This window comes from Plecotus auritus (assembly GCF_963455305.1).
Source record: "Plecotus auritus genome assembly, chromosome: 4".
Lineage (NCBI taxonomy): Eukaryota > Metazoa > Chordata > Mammalia > Chiroptera > Vespertilionidae > Plecotus > Plecotus auritus.
Genome location: NC_137775.1, coordinates 103,133,779 through 103,147,705, shown reverse-complemented (window position 1 = coordinate 103,147,705; position 13,927 = coordinate 103,133,779). Strand labels below are relative to the sequence as shown.

Here is a 13,927-nt window from a genome sequence, read left to right as displayed (position 1 = left end):
AGAGATATGAAAAAAGGAAAAGAAAAGAAAGAAAAAGAACCACACAAGAGAGGCCCAGTAAGAGGCAACAGAATCCTACAGCAGGTGCTCCTTAATCCAACAGTAAGTGCTCTAACGGTTTGTCTTTTGGGGAGAGGGTCCAGCCAGCTTGCATTCTTCCAATCCCTTCTGGGGGTCCCTGCTGCAGGCGAGCTCGCCCTCAGCTCAGGAGTGCAGCAGCAAGAGGACTAGTCAAGACCCCTGGCCACAGTGCTGGCTTCAGGGATGAGAACACAACTTACTAAAGCCAGTCACAAGGAGACCTCGCTGAGACATGGGGGAAAGATTCTTGTGGTTTCTCGAGAACCTGCAAGAGCTGAGTCATATGGTTAGAAGCTGCTAGAGCAGTTTCTTGAGAATGAAACCCACCAGAAGGTGAAGTGAAAGGAACCAGGCCCATCAGTGAACCCCTGTATCAAGCTGTGCCTGGAGCTATCCTACCCTTGAACGTTCCCATCACATGAACCAATGCTCTTATGCCCAGCTGGCTTGGCTTCTCTGTCATCTGAAAAGAAGGAAAAAAAGAATCCTGACTGAAATGCAGAGAGTTCTTGAAGGTTACTAGGCTGAAATATACAAAGAGCTTGTGCAGAAAGATAAGCCTGTTTATCTAGAGTCCAGGGGTCCTCAAACTTTTTAAACAGGAGGCCAGTTCACTGTCCCTCAGACCGTTGGAGGGCCGGACTATAGTTTAAAAAAAAAAACTATGAACAAATTCCTATGTGCACTGCGGGCCCGGGACGAGTCGGCTGCTAAGCAGGACAGGCAGCGGCACCCGGCAGGCCGGATAAATGTCCTCCGCGGGCCGTAGTTTGAGGACGCCTGATTATTCTAGACATAGGTCTTGTAATAAGGCAAATAGCAATTGGCAGTTAGTTCCCTCTCTGGCCCTCACCTGCCAGGCCAGGCCAGAGCCCCCGACTGCTCTCAGCCACCGCGCCTTCCCCACAGCGCCTGGACATGAGTGAGGAAATACAGGCAGTCTTCTTCACCCCAGCTGTCCTTCTAACCAATGCCGGAAGTGAGAGTCAGGGTTAGGACTAAGCTCCGGATTTTTACCTAGCCCAGCTACTCTGCTGTGCAGCCTGGGGCTAGATCTCCTGACCTTTCTGGGTCACAGTATCACCACGAAGAAATGGGAGTAGGAGGGCATAACCAGGCCTTTCAGGGGTGTGAAATACTAGAAAAATATGTTTTGGTCTCTGCTCCCGTTCCTGACACAGGGCTCCTGAAACCCTGGTCATTTCCTGGTGATAGGAGCACTAGGAGCAGTTTTTGTTCTATTGAGGCAACTCCGGGTAGACTCCTGGATGGGGCCTGCTCACCCAAAAGACCGAGCCATGAATACAAGCCTGGGATTTTCAGCCCCATCTCCCACATTCAAGAGGGGAGAGGGGCTGGGAATGGAGTTATAACTGATCACACCTGTGTGAGGAAGCTCCATAAAATCCCAATGGTGCAGGATTCGGGGAGCCTCCAGGTGGGCAGACACGTCCACACAGGGAAGGTGGACACACCCCAACTCCACAGGGACAGACACTCCTGTACTCTGAACCCTCCCAGACCTCGCCCTATATATCCCGTCATCTGGCTGTTCATCTGAGTTCTTACCACATCCGTTAATAAACGTGAATGTAAGTGTTGGACTGAGTTTTTCTATTACAATAGGACAAACCGAAATAAAGGTTTGGCAAGCAGCTGGCATGTTTAATGTGCAACATCAAGCCACGGCTATTATTAGAGCAACCAGAGCACCATAAACACGGCCGAACCTCTGGGTCAGGTGCGCAGCTCCATTGTGCTGATGTCTGACAATGTGGCTATCAGACAAGAAAGTAGCAGTTTATCAAATTTAGTTTTTTCAAGATCATAAAAGGAGTAGTGAGCTCAACATCCATGGGTTAATGAGATTGAGTGGCACTAACCATTCATTCCCTGCAGGAAGGATCTAAGCCAGCGGTCGGCAAACTCATTAGTCAATAGAGCCAAATATCAACAGTACAACGATTGAAATTTCTTTTGAGAGCCAAATTTTTTAAACTTAAACTATATAGGGTAGGTACATTGTTATTAATTAGGGTACTCCTAAGCTGGTCTTTGCTAAAAACTCAAGGGGCCAAAGAGCCGCATGTGGTTCACGAGTCGCAGTTTGCCAACCACTGATCTAAGCCATCCACTGGGAGTTACCACCATTTTTCATCAAATGTGATATCCAAGTCATTATTTAGTATCACTAAAATCAATGTGATCAATGGTATGTCATAATTTGACTGTCAAAATATTTCTTTCCATGAAGAACATGAACTGATAGCAATAGTTTTGGTGAGATGTGGTATACCTCCTACAAAGTGCTGCAGGGAACCTAACACACCGTCTCATCCTATTACTCTCCTGCTTCAACACTCCCGACGGAGGTCAAAGTGCACAGCAGGGCACACAGGCCCTGTGACCTGGTCCCACTACATGTCCAGCTTGCAACCCGCTCACCACATACAGTGACCAGGACCATACCCAGGAACATAACCTTCTCCAGGCTCCACTCCCCACCCCTTGCCCTGTGCATGCTCCTTTCTCAGTCCTAGCTCCTGGGAAGGCCTGAATCAGATATGCCCCTCATCTGTGAGGCCCTTCCTTGAATAAGTTAAGACAAATTTCCCATGTAAAAGAATCCCAAACACTGCTGGTAGTGTGTACCCTTGATATGATGTGATGAAATGCAATCTATCTTTGGGGTCCTCCCATGAGTTCAATCTTAGGGGAAAAACAGCAAATTCCAGTAGAGGAGCATCCTACAATACACATGGCCAGTATTCCTCAAAACTGAGGTCGTCAAAAACAAGGAACGCCTGGGACACTGCCACCCAAGGGGGGCGTGAGGAAATGTGGGAGTAAGTGACCTGGGTGGGACCCTGGAGCAGAAGCAGCAGGTAAAAACCAAGGAAACCTGCCTGCCCAGCTGCTCAGCAACAGCGCCCAACGCTGGCCCTCCGCCTGTAACAGACGGGCCTGGCGAGGTGCGGAGGTGGCGCAAGGGCTAAAGTGAACCCAGAGGCTCTGCTGGGCGACACGGGCCTTCGCGCACATTAGGGACTGTGCTCCCGTCAGCGGGAGTAACACAAATGGCTGTGGCGGCAGAACTGGAATACACTGGGAATTTGGAAGTGCTGGCCTCCCATGTGCTCCACAGATGCCTGTTCACACTCTAAGGCCAAAATCAGGAAGAAAGCCAGCAGGAAATACTAATGTGCTAATGGGCTGAAGGAGGACCCGTAGCTCCAAGTACACGTGACTTAACCGGTTAATTCGGATTAAAAAAAAAGGAAAGAAAACATGACTTTGGTCATGGTGAGGGGCAGGCGGTCGGCTGGGCTCCAAGCAACCAGACCAGGGCCGCTTCCTTCCGTCCGGCGACGAGCCGGCTCGGCGCCCGCGGGGCCCGGGACTGCGAGAGGGGCCCACGAGGAAGGGGAGCGCGGGGCCCGTGACTGCGAGGGGGGCCCACGGGGCAGGGGGAAGCGGCGGGGCGCGCGGGGCTGCATTCTTCATGCGACGCCCCCACTCACCAGAGCCTAGCTCGGAGCCGCGTCCTCGTCGCCGAGGGCCAGGCGGTCAGTTCCGGGTCGCGACCTTCCGCCAGCACCCAGCCTGACCGCGCGTCCCGCCTCCCACCCCGCTCCTCCGGGCGCTCCGCCGAGATTTCTCGCGTCCAGTGCCCGGATTGGCCCCCGCCCAACCCCGCCTGCCAATGGGAAGCTCAGGATCCCCTACGTCACTGATCACCGGGCAACTCCTCGGGGGCTGCAGGGGTGAGTCAGCCCGAGAAAAGGAAACTGAAATCAGGCTTCCGCGCAGCCGGATCAGGCGCGCGGGGCTCGGGGAGCGGGGCGCGGGAGCCAGCGCCGGCGCAGCCTCTGCGGGACTCTGCGCGCCGGATCCGCCCCGCGGCCCCATCCCCACCCCCGGGTTCTCGCCCCGCCCTGGTCAGAGTCTGGGTGCCTTGCGGCTAAACTGCGCTTGACTTGTGCTCCACGAAATAGGACTCTGCCCTCACGTAGCCTAAATTTGCTTCCGGGAGCAGGCTGGATTTTAGCAAGCAAATATTCTCAGTGGACTATTTGCAAAAATTAGCTCATTTCTGAGACGGCGATGATGAGTAAGGGGCTTTACATAAAATACCCTTAAGCCAAGCACGCATTCATGTCCCCATTCGACAGACGGGAAAACAGGTTCCAACAGCTTCGGGGCTGAGCCTGGCTCACTTGGCCAGTTTCCCTCAGTGCTGCCTTCAGAGATCACAAAGCGCCAGGAACTCGGGCTCCCAAGGTCCTCGGGAAGTTTCCAGAGGTTCCCGCGCGTCCCCGCCGCCCCTGGCCAGGAAGCTGACCACAGCGAGCCCCACGGCCGCTCAGTCTGCCTTGCTTCCAGCTCTGCCTGCAGCCACGCAAGCCGCCGGGTGGCCCAGTCCAGGGAACCGTCGCATTAGGATCCCCGTCTCCCGAGCCAGCTGGCGGCTTGCTGGGAAGGTTCTCCGGGTCAGCAAGTTTCCTGCCCGTAAGGTTTGACGGGAGACCCATGTGAGGGCACAGGTCGCCCGCCTCGCGCGGGGTAAGGTGATAGATAGCAAGTGTTTTTTGGGGGACGGGGTTCTTGACAGGGTGAGCTCAGGATCCTACACCTTAAAATCTGCCGGGCCTCCCCCCTCCCCCACAGGGGCGAAGGAATTTGAAGTGAATAGCCAGTGCTTATCGCCTGGTGGTAGATATTCAGAATATCTCAGGGGCGGGATATTCAGAAGAAATCCACTCCCATGCTTTACCTCCTGTCCAGTAGTGGTGTTAGGGGCAGAAATAGAATATTGGGGAGCAGCTATAATTATATTAACCACACTCTGTCAGCTGTGATTGTGTTGTTCTGATTAAAGAAGGCGCATTCTGACCTGGGTGGGAGTTGCCCATGTGACCTGGGAGCTCACCTGGAAATGCAGCCCATCCTTCCCATTAGGGAGCTGCCTATTCTCATGGAAAGATTAACAACCTTGTTGCAGAAATCAGAGCTGCCACCCCTTGGCAAACCGCCAGCCCGCATTACCTGTAAACTGCCCATTTTGCATACCCATTCTTATCCCTTTTGCCTACTTCCCCATGTAATCTTCATCCTTCTACCCAATATGTTGGAAGCTGCCCATTGCCTTCACTAGCCGAAAGAGGTGGACAAGGAACCCGGAAGGCTGGTCGACCTTGAGGCTCTGGCAAGGGTCAGAGCCATGCACCCACTGTCCAGTTGAGACAAAGGGAGCTGAAGCAACTTCCACCTTTTAGTCTTATGTAAATCCTTGCTGATGGGCTATCATCAAGCTATTATTGGAATTGCCTGCCTAAGGGCTATGGGTGTACCCCAGACCTGAATTAAAAGGATGGCAAGGCCAGAGCAAAGTGGAGTCCTCTCTTGGGCTTCTGCCTGGCCCCCAATTTCCAATTTATTTTCTTGTCTAGTCTCTTTCATTTGTGTGCGCCTCCTCCAGAACCTGAACCCTGAACCACGCAGGACATGGGGGGTACACTTGCAACTGGCAGCCCAATGTTGGGGGATCATATTCGCACCAATATAAGCAGCTGGCTCATGGTAGGGGCAGAGCAGATGTTTGTGGATGACCTGCTCTCCCATGCCGCTGGCATTATGGGTTAAATGCTCATATAGGATTCAACTCTGTCTCTGCTTAATTGGCTCAAGTAGGGACCAATTGATTATCTGGTTACAGTGTGACTCTCACAGCCCCTGGTCTCTGGGCGGGAGGCGTTTGGACTTCATCCTATTCCACAGGACTCTGGCTGCCTGGTCTCTGTTAGGTCACATCAAATAATTGAATTGATCCCACCCCTCCCCACCGAAACTGAACTTTAGACCACTTCACAACCCACATTCCCTTTCAGCTTAGACTACATTCCACTTGCTAAGACCATTATCTTTTCCCTTCTGGACTTTCCCAGGATCCAGACCTGCCCAGAGAGTTCCCCACCGAAAAAGCCCGCCTAGAGTCCTTTAAAACCTCTGACCCCCACCCCTGGGGGCTGGCGCCATTTGGGTACTCAACCCTGGGTTTCCGATGACCTAGTAAATTCATAATTCTTTACCTCTTTCAGCCTCATGCTTTCCTCCTTCGGTGCTGGAGGCTTTAGCTGGTGTTGTAGAAACAGGTGTGTTTAAAATGTTCCTTAAAAGAAAACTAAGCTGTTTTCTCCCCATTCCTAAGAGGTACTTCCCCCACCCACAGATCCTGCTGTGCACCCTCCTGCAGTAGAGGTCCCTTTCCTGCTTAAAATTTTCTCTTCCCAGGACCACTGTAGAGAACAGAGGCCTATGCAGGGCCTGAGGGGCTGGCGACCCTCTTGCACCTCCTCAATCCCAGTGCTTCAGCCCCTGTGTGGCTGCCCCTTCTCATCAGCCACATTGAGACAGGCCAGTCAGCCAGGACAAGTGGAACAGGGAAAGGGAGACAGATAGTTAACTGTAAACTAACAGTTTACAGCCATCTAACAAATTGCAAAATCCTATCTTCCCTGACCAAGGACACTTAAGAGTAAATGATTTACACTTCTCCCCAGTGAGAGGGTAAATAGCCTAAGTCACCCCACTCAGGGAGTCAGCAGAAATCCAGTGAGTGCCATTTGTGCCAGCCACACCCAAGGGCAGACAAAGTTAAGGGACTAAATCTCATTTTGGGGCATTAAGATGATGAATATTCTATTGAGATCCTCCCCTAAGACCTCCCCTAAACTTCCAGCCCTTATAAACCCTAGGAAACAAAATACCCAGCCTGGGCCCCCTCTCCGCAGCACACACACTGTTCTTTCCCCAAGGCATGCGTCTCCTAAACCCTACTGTGCAGCAGCAGCTGTCGCAGGGGAACCCCCTGAACCTGCCTCCAAGGCCCCTTTTCTCTGACTTTTCAGGGAGCCAATAGCAGCCTGGCTTTGTCTCATTTTCGTTGCTGTTTTTATTTCTCAGTGAGCCAAGACAGCCCGCTGAGGCTCTCCAGCTGCTGCTATCCTAGGCCTTTCCTTGTTCTGTTTCACTGTCTTCAGCTTATTAAACATCCCCTCAAAATCACCTGGACATTTGTTGTGAACTCTTCCTGCATGAAGTCAAGCACCCACACTCTACCGCCCCGGCAGACCCCCTCCGGCCTGGGTCCTGTCTGGTAACATTGTCTCTGCTCAACCGGCATCTCAGAAAGGCCTTCTTTAACCCTCGCCTAAATTAGTTCCCCATAATGCATCATTTTATTTTACTTTCTGCATTCATTCCTCATCATTTGAAAGACTCTTGTTCATTTTTTTGTTCGTTTATTTTGCACTCCCCGCCCCCACCAACGTAAGCCCTGTGAGAGTGGAGACATTGCCTGTCTTTGTGCACATGGCTGTTTTAAAGTGTGTGTTGAATGAAAGCTCTGCATGGGAATTTCTGGACGTTTCTAACAGCCAAATGGCCCTACTTGGCTGCAGCATCAGCTAGGCACTTCTCCTCCACACTGTTACTGGACTGTTCCGTGCTGGGAGCTGGCCCTGACCTGGCCCAATCCGGGACCTTTTGTGTGTCAGGCGACCTCCAGGCTTGCACAGGAAAGAATTGAAGAATGTGTCGAAGTGAGAACGAAAGCAAGTTTTATTCAGGTAGAGAAAAAGAGAGAGGCTAGACTGCGGGCTCCTGGAGACAGGATCAGAGGTTTAGCCCAGGACTGGCATGCCATGCTCACTGCCCCCCTGGCTGAAGTCTCACAGGGCGCCCCTGTGGCTGTGAAAGAAGCAAAAGTGCGTGCCCCAGTAGACTTGGTGGAACTGGCCAGTGAGTTGTGCATCCAGTCAGTTCCCGGGACTTTAGTGTTTCCAGTTCTTGAACTTGGTGGGGACAGTATCAGTCTCCTCCTTTAGTTGGAAGGGGCCTTGTCCCGAATATGGTTCCTTCCAGAAGTGTGATGCTTTCACCCCTCCACCCCACTTCTATTTGTTGTGTCGGTTTTCATGATGATGATATAAGGAGCTTCAGGTCCATTTCTGATCAATTTTCCCTCATCAGGGAATGCTCTGGCTCCAGCTGTTCCTGCTGTCACAACCACTGCAGCAGCTTCTGGCATCACCTGTTTCCCTTTGATCGTGCCTGGAGGTGTGGGCTCTGGGGGGAGGACCTAGCGGCTTACTGGCCTATGATGCCAGTACCTCCTCATTCTGCTTGTTGCGATTTCCCCATGACCTTTTTCTCTGCTGCCTCAACACTACGTCTTGACTGATACAGCTTCTCAAGTGCAAGTAAAGGCAATGGAAATGGGGACCCCACGGCTTTGTGCTCACAGGCAGTCTGTTACAGTGCACAGTGATACTGCACCTGTAGCTGCTGGGTGCTCAGACCCACTGGCCCCCAAGGTTCTGAGAGGAGAGCCAAAATTCCTGCCTCTACCTCAATAGAAACATCAATGATGAGAGAGAATTATCCATGGGCTGCCTCCAGAATGCCCTCTACTGGGGATCAAGCCCACAACCTGGATATGTGCTCGACCAGGAATCCAACCACTTTTCCTGGTTCATAGGTCCACACTCAACCACTGAACCACACCAGCCGGGCCCTTCCTCTGCCTCTCCAGACCCATTTTCATACCCAATGGGCACCAGAACAGAATGTGGGCTGCTTAGGAGTTTGGCTTTGGAGACAAGTTCTGCTGGACTCCTGCTCTGCACGTTCTGTGTGGTTTTGGTGAGTTGTTCAGCCTCTGTGTGCCACGGTTTTTTTCACTGCAAAATGGAGATGATAATTCTATCAACTTCATAGAATTGTTGTGAAGATTTAAAGAGACAACATGTGTAAAGTCTTTGAAACAGTGAATATCTGTCGACTAGGACAAAGGGTATGATATAATTGCTTGCATTTTGTGGGAACTGCACCAGAGACGCCTGACAGTCAAGGCCAATTAAAGCACAGAGGCCTGTTGTCAATACACCGAGTGTCGGAGGCACACTGCGTCTAGGCTAAGCTACCATGCAGGTGCAAGGCCACAGCAATCTCACCATACGCTGTGCCCTTCTAGAGCCAAATGATCGATGTCGCTGTTGGCTAGAGGCCTCTTTTGTTTAGGTAGTAATATACCTGTTGTCAACCAGCCAGTGAGCTAGAGAGAGGAGAGAAAAGGCAGGCACAGAGGGTGCTGCTACGATGTAAGACCAAGAGTTCGTGGAGAGCTCAGAGAGAGCTACCATTTTTAACCAGCAGTGAGCTGGGCCGGGGAGACAGGAGAGCTGCTGAACCAGAGAGGCGGAGCGGCTCCCGAGGCTGCAGCTCTGAGGGAGAGCTCAGGCATGTTGCTGTGTAAAGCGATCGGGCTAGGCAGCGTGCGGCTGTCAGATAACAGCTGTGGGTACAGAGAATGCTACTATGTGGGAAAGGTATGTATTCACCAGCCGGCATATGCACCTGTATGCACTTTGCTGTGAAAAGCTGTATTGTCTAATGGCTATATGGCCAATGGATTTTGCAATAAAGACTCATTCTTATATACCCACAACTTCTCGTAGCTTCTCCATCTGAGACCCAGCATCCAAAAAGGTCCAGGGGCTCGGACCCAACATTAGTATAGCGAATAGGATTCAAGAAGGAACCTAGAAACCAAGATGGCGGCATAGGTAAACACCTGAACTTGCTGCCTCATACAACCACTTCAAAATTACAACTAAAAGACAAAATGGACATCATCCAGAACCACAGGAAGGCTGGCTAAGTGGAAATTCTACAACTAGAAGGGAAGAGAAATGCACACTGAGACTCAGAGGAGCTGTGGAAGTAAAGTGTAGAGGTACGGAGGCACGCGCACGTAGAGGGCTGGCAACTGAGTACGTGGCTGGCTTTTTCAATCGGGAGGGAGACACAAGCTCCTGACTGCTCTGAACTCCAGTTCCGGGCGAGACTCTGGGGACCCAGACTCATATGGGGAGAAACTGGACTGTCTGGCAGCGGGCGGAACGCAAGGGCGGCTTTCTCTCAGAGGTGCTTGCAGCGATTACCAAGGGACACTGAGACACAGGGGCCTCTTAGGGCAGGGCTGACGGGAAGCCATCGCAGTTTGCTCCACCCTGAGATTCCGCCCCATCCAAACTGTGTGCAGAGGCTTTTGCATATGAATGGCCTGGTCCTTCGAAATCTAAAATTACCTAACAAACTGCAGCTGAGTCAGAGAAACCCAGAACATCCAAAAGAAGGCCCAAGGCCCCACAGCAGCTTGCATTGCTTCACAGCTGGGCCTCATCTGGGCACCTTCAAACCCAAACAAAGAAGAGGAATCTGCAAATCTCTCTGTAGCTCCTGCTGGGTGGCCTCAGGCAGAGGCTAAATTAGCACCTCCTTGGAGATCCAAGAGTCAGTGTACCCAGGGGTCAGAATAGGACCATCCATATTACAACTCCTCAGATCTATAAGGGACACACTCAGGGGGAAGACTCAGTGAGCACCAAAGCCCCACTGAAGCAAGTCTTGCCTCATAAGGGTGTCTCCAGCACAGAAGTTCTCCCATCATAGACACAGCTGATGCTCACAGCCAATTGGCCTGGAGGTCAATTCCTCCCAGTGATACCAACAACAATCAAGACTTAACTACAACAAGACTGTGCACACAGCCCACAAAGGGGTGCACCAAGAGTGTCCACCTCAGGTAACTGGGGAGGCTGAGCCACTGGGCCCTATAGGACACCTAGCACACAAAGCCACTCTATCAACTCAGGGAAGCAGCGAAAATGTGGAGACAAAGAAACAGGTCACAAATGAAAGAAATGGAGGAAAGCAAACTAATGGATATAGAGTTCAAAACCATGGTTATAAGGTTTTTCAAGAATTTTCTAGAAACGGCCAATAAATTTTGTGAGACCCTCAAGGACATGAAAAAGGACCAACTAGAAATTAAGCATACACTGACTGAAATAAAGAATAATATACAGAGATCCAACAGCAGACTAGAGGATAACAAGAATCAAGTCAAAGATTTGAAATACAAAGAAGCAAAGAACACCCAACCAGAAAAGCAAAAAGCAAAAAGAATCCAAAAATATGTAGATAGTGTAAGGAGCCTCTGGGACAACTTCAAGCATACCAACATCCGAATTATGGGGGTGCCAGAAGAAGAGAGAGAACAAGATATTGAAAACCTATTTGAAGAAATAATGACAGAAAACTTTCCCCACCTGGTGAAAGAAATAGACTTACAAGTCCAGGAAGCACAGAGAACCCCAAACAAGAGGAATCCAAAGAGGACCACACCAAGACACATCATAATTAAAATGCCAAGAGCAAAAGACAAAGAGAGAATATTAAAAGCAGCAAGAGAAAAACAGTTAATTACCTACAAGGGAGCACCCATACGACTGTCAGCTTATTTCTCAACAGAAACTATGCAGGCCAGACGGGAGTGGCAAGAAATATTCAAAGTGATGAACAGCAAGAACCTACAACCAAGATTACTCTACCCAGCAAAGCTATCATTCAGAATTGAAGGTCAGATAAAGAGCTTCACAGATAAGAAAAAGCTAAAGGAGTTCATCACTGCCAAACCAGTAATATATGAAATGCTGAAAGGTATTCTTTAAGAAGAGGAAGAAGAAGAAAAAGGTAAAGATAAAAATTATGAACAACAAATACATATCTATCAACAAGTGAATCTAAAAATCAAGTGAATAAAAAATCTGATGAACAGAATAATCTGGTGAATATAATAGAATCAGAGGCATAGAAAGGGAGTGGACTGACAATCTTCGGGGGGAAAGGGGTGTGGGGGGCGTGGGAAGAGACTGGACAAAAATCGTACACCTCTGGATGAGGACAGTGGGGGGAGGCGGTAAGGGCAGATGGTGGTGTGGGAACCAGGTGGAGGGGAGCTATCGGGGGAAAAAAGAGGAACAACTGTAATAATCTGAACAATAAAGATTTAATTAAAAATAAAAAAGAGGGAACCTACTCCGGCATAGACGGGAAGAATTTAGAATATATTGATCCGGAGCACCTCAGAGCACCAGAGCTATGCAGTGTTCATGCTGTCTCAGACACATTTGAAATGAGAATCTTAAATCGAGTAAGAAGATTTAGTAGTGTCAAAATTTATGATAGAGACTTTAACCAAGACAGGAATCAGGAGGAATCAGGAGGACCCGCGGGAGGAGCTCTCTCATGTGCTATGCCATCAGAAAGCCCTATAGTAAGAACTCTATGTTTAAAACATAGCTCTGAGGGCTCTTCTGGAAGATGGCTGCCAATGGGAAGGCAGACTACAAGATAATATGTGAGTGAGAGAATGAAAGGAGAGTGTGTGGACACACGGGGAGTGTCTATTTGTGGGTGAGGGACAGCTATACTCCAAGGGACTGTTGGGGTCAGCCAGACCAGGCTCCCCTGACCGGGCAGCCTACACTGCTGCTGAAATCTCTCCCAGAGCAACTGGCTCTACCGCAGAGACCGCGCCATCTTGAAGGGGAGAGTGGCTGTTATCGGAAGCCTATACATCTCAGGACCCTACAACCACAACACACAGGGACCTGCTGCGAACCCAGGAATACCGGATCTCAAGCAGCGCAAATATGCAGACTCAGATGAGCTCTGCACCTTCTCACAGAAGGTTCAGATTTCACCTAGGGAAAGGTGAGGTCTGCGATCCAGGCTGGAGAGAGAAATGCACGCAAAGGGATCTAGGGATTCAGGGGAAGTCTGAGCCCCACAAAATCCATGGCCTTTGGGACTAGTATGTTCCGCGAATGTGGAAGGAGATCCACAGTGCTGCTGGCAGATGGGAACTCTAAAAATCAACCCATAGCTGGACTGGGTGCAAAAAGGCAGCTTGAAATTTTACCAGTGTGCCAGCTGCTTAGTACCAGGGGAAAAAAGACTGCACAGAGACATTCACAGAATTGCACGCAGTCCAGAGGGTAAAAGTCGTGAGTTCCCGCACTTACTCTGGCTCCTTTTTTCTCTTTAAATCCTTGCTTTTGATTACTAAGCCCAGTACATAGGATCACCCAATTGGGGACACTCTAAGATACTGCAGGGGAAAGTTGTTTCTGTGGAACCTGGGGATCAGAGCGGTGAATAATGATCAGAGAATCAGCTCTAGGGCAATCCATTCTCCCAAACCAGTATTAAGTGTGACAGGGAAAACAAAGTCTAAATACTGGCTAGAGAACTTATAGCCCCAGGGTCAATGCAGAAACACTGCCACCCAGGGGTTGAATCACAAATTGACTCTTGTGTAAACACAAATAAAAGAGTCTAAGAAACAAAGAAATACTGCCTGCTTGAAAAATCAGGACTGAGGAGTAGTGGAACGCAGGGAACTTCAATACCATCCTGACTACCTGACAGGAAACAGGTGTGCCAAACGGAACAGTAGAGGAAGTGAATGACCTTCACTACTGCACATTTTTTTTTATCTTTTACTTAAGAAACTAATTTTTTTCTTTTTTCCTAACTTGATTTTACCTTTTTAATTATTATATTTTTATTTTTAAAACATATTTTTATTGATTTTTTACAGAGAGGAAGGGAGAGGGATAGAGAGCTAGAAACATCGATGAGAGAGAAACATCGATCAGCTGCCTCCTGCACACCTCCTACTGGGGATGTGCCCACAACCAAGGTACATGCCCTTGACCGGAATTGAACCTGGGACCCTTCCGTCTGCAGGCCGACGCTCTATCCACTGAGCCAAACCGGTTTTGGCTATATTTTTATTTTTAATCAGTATTATTACTACTACTATTTTACCTTTTTTTTTTAAGTGTCATTTTCTCTATTTTATTTTGGGATTAGTGTTCTACATTCTATTTTCATTTTTCCTTTAGCATCATTTTACTCTATCTCAAATTTACCT

General features: G+C 49.6%; 1 protein-coding gene across 7 annotated transcripts in view; it reads right to left on the bottom strand.

The window, feature by feature from the left end:
* Nucleotides 1–13,927, bottom strand: part of TRIM26 (tripartite motif containing 26) — a 139,904-nt gene that overhangs the window by 16,123 nt on the left and 109,854 nt on the right. The window contains exon 1 of one of the 7 annotated variants that reach the window (XM_080665226.1): nucleotides 3,603–3,750. The exons of 5 other annotated variants lie outside the window; for them this stretch is intronic. The gene's annotated coding sequence lies outside the window, so the exon portion shown is untranslated. Of the gene's footprint in view, nucleotides 1–3,602; nucleotides 3,751–13,927 lie in introns of those variants that run through there. One more of the 7 variants, XM_080665229.1, reaches the window with a different exon arrangement.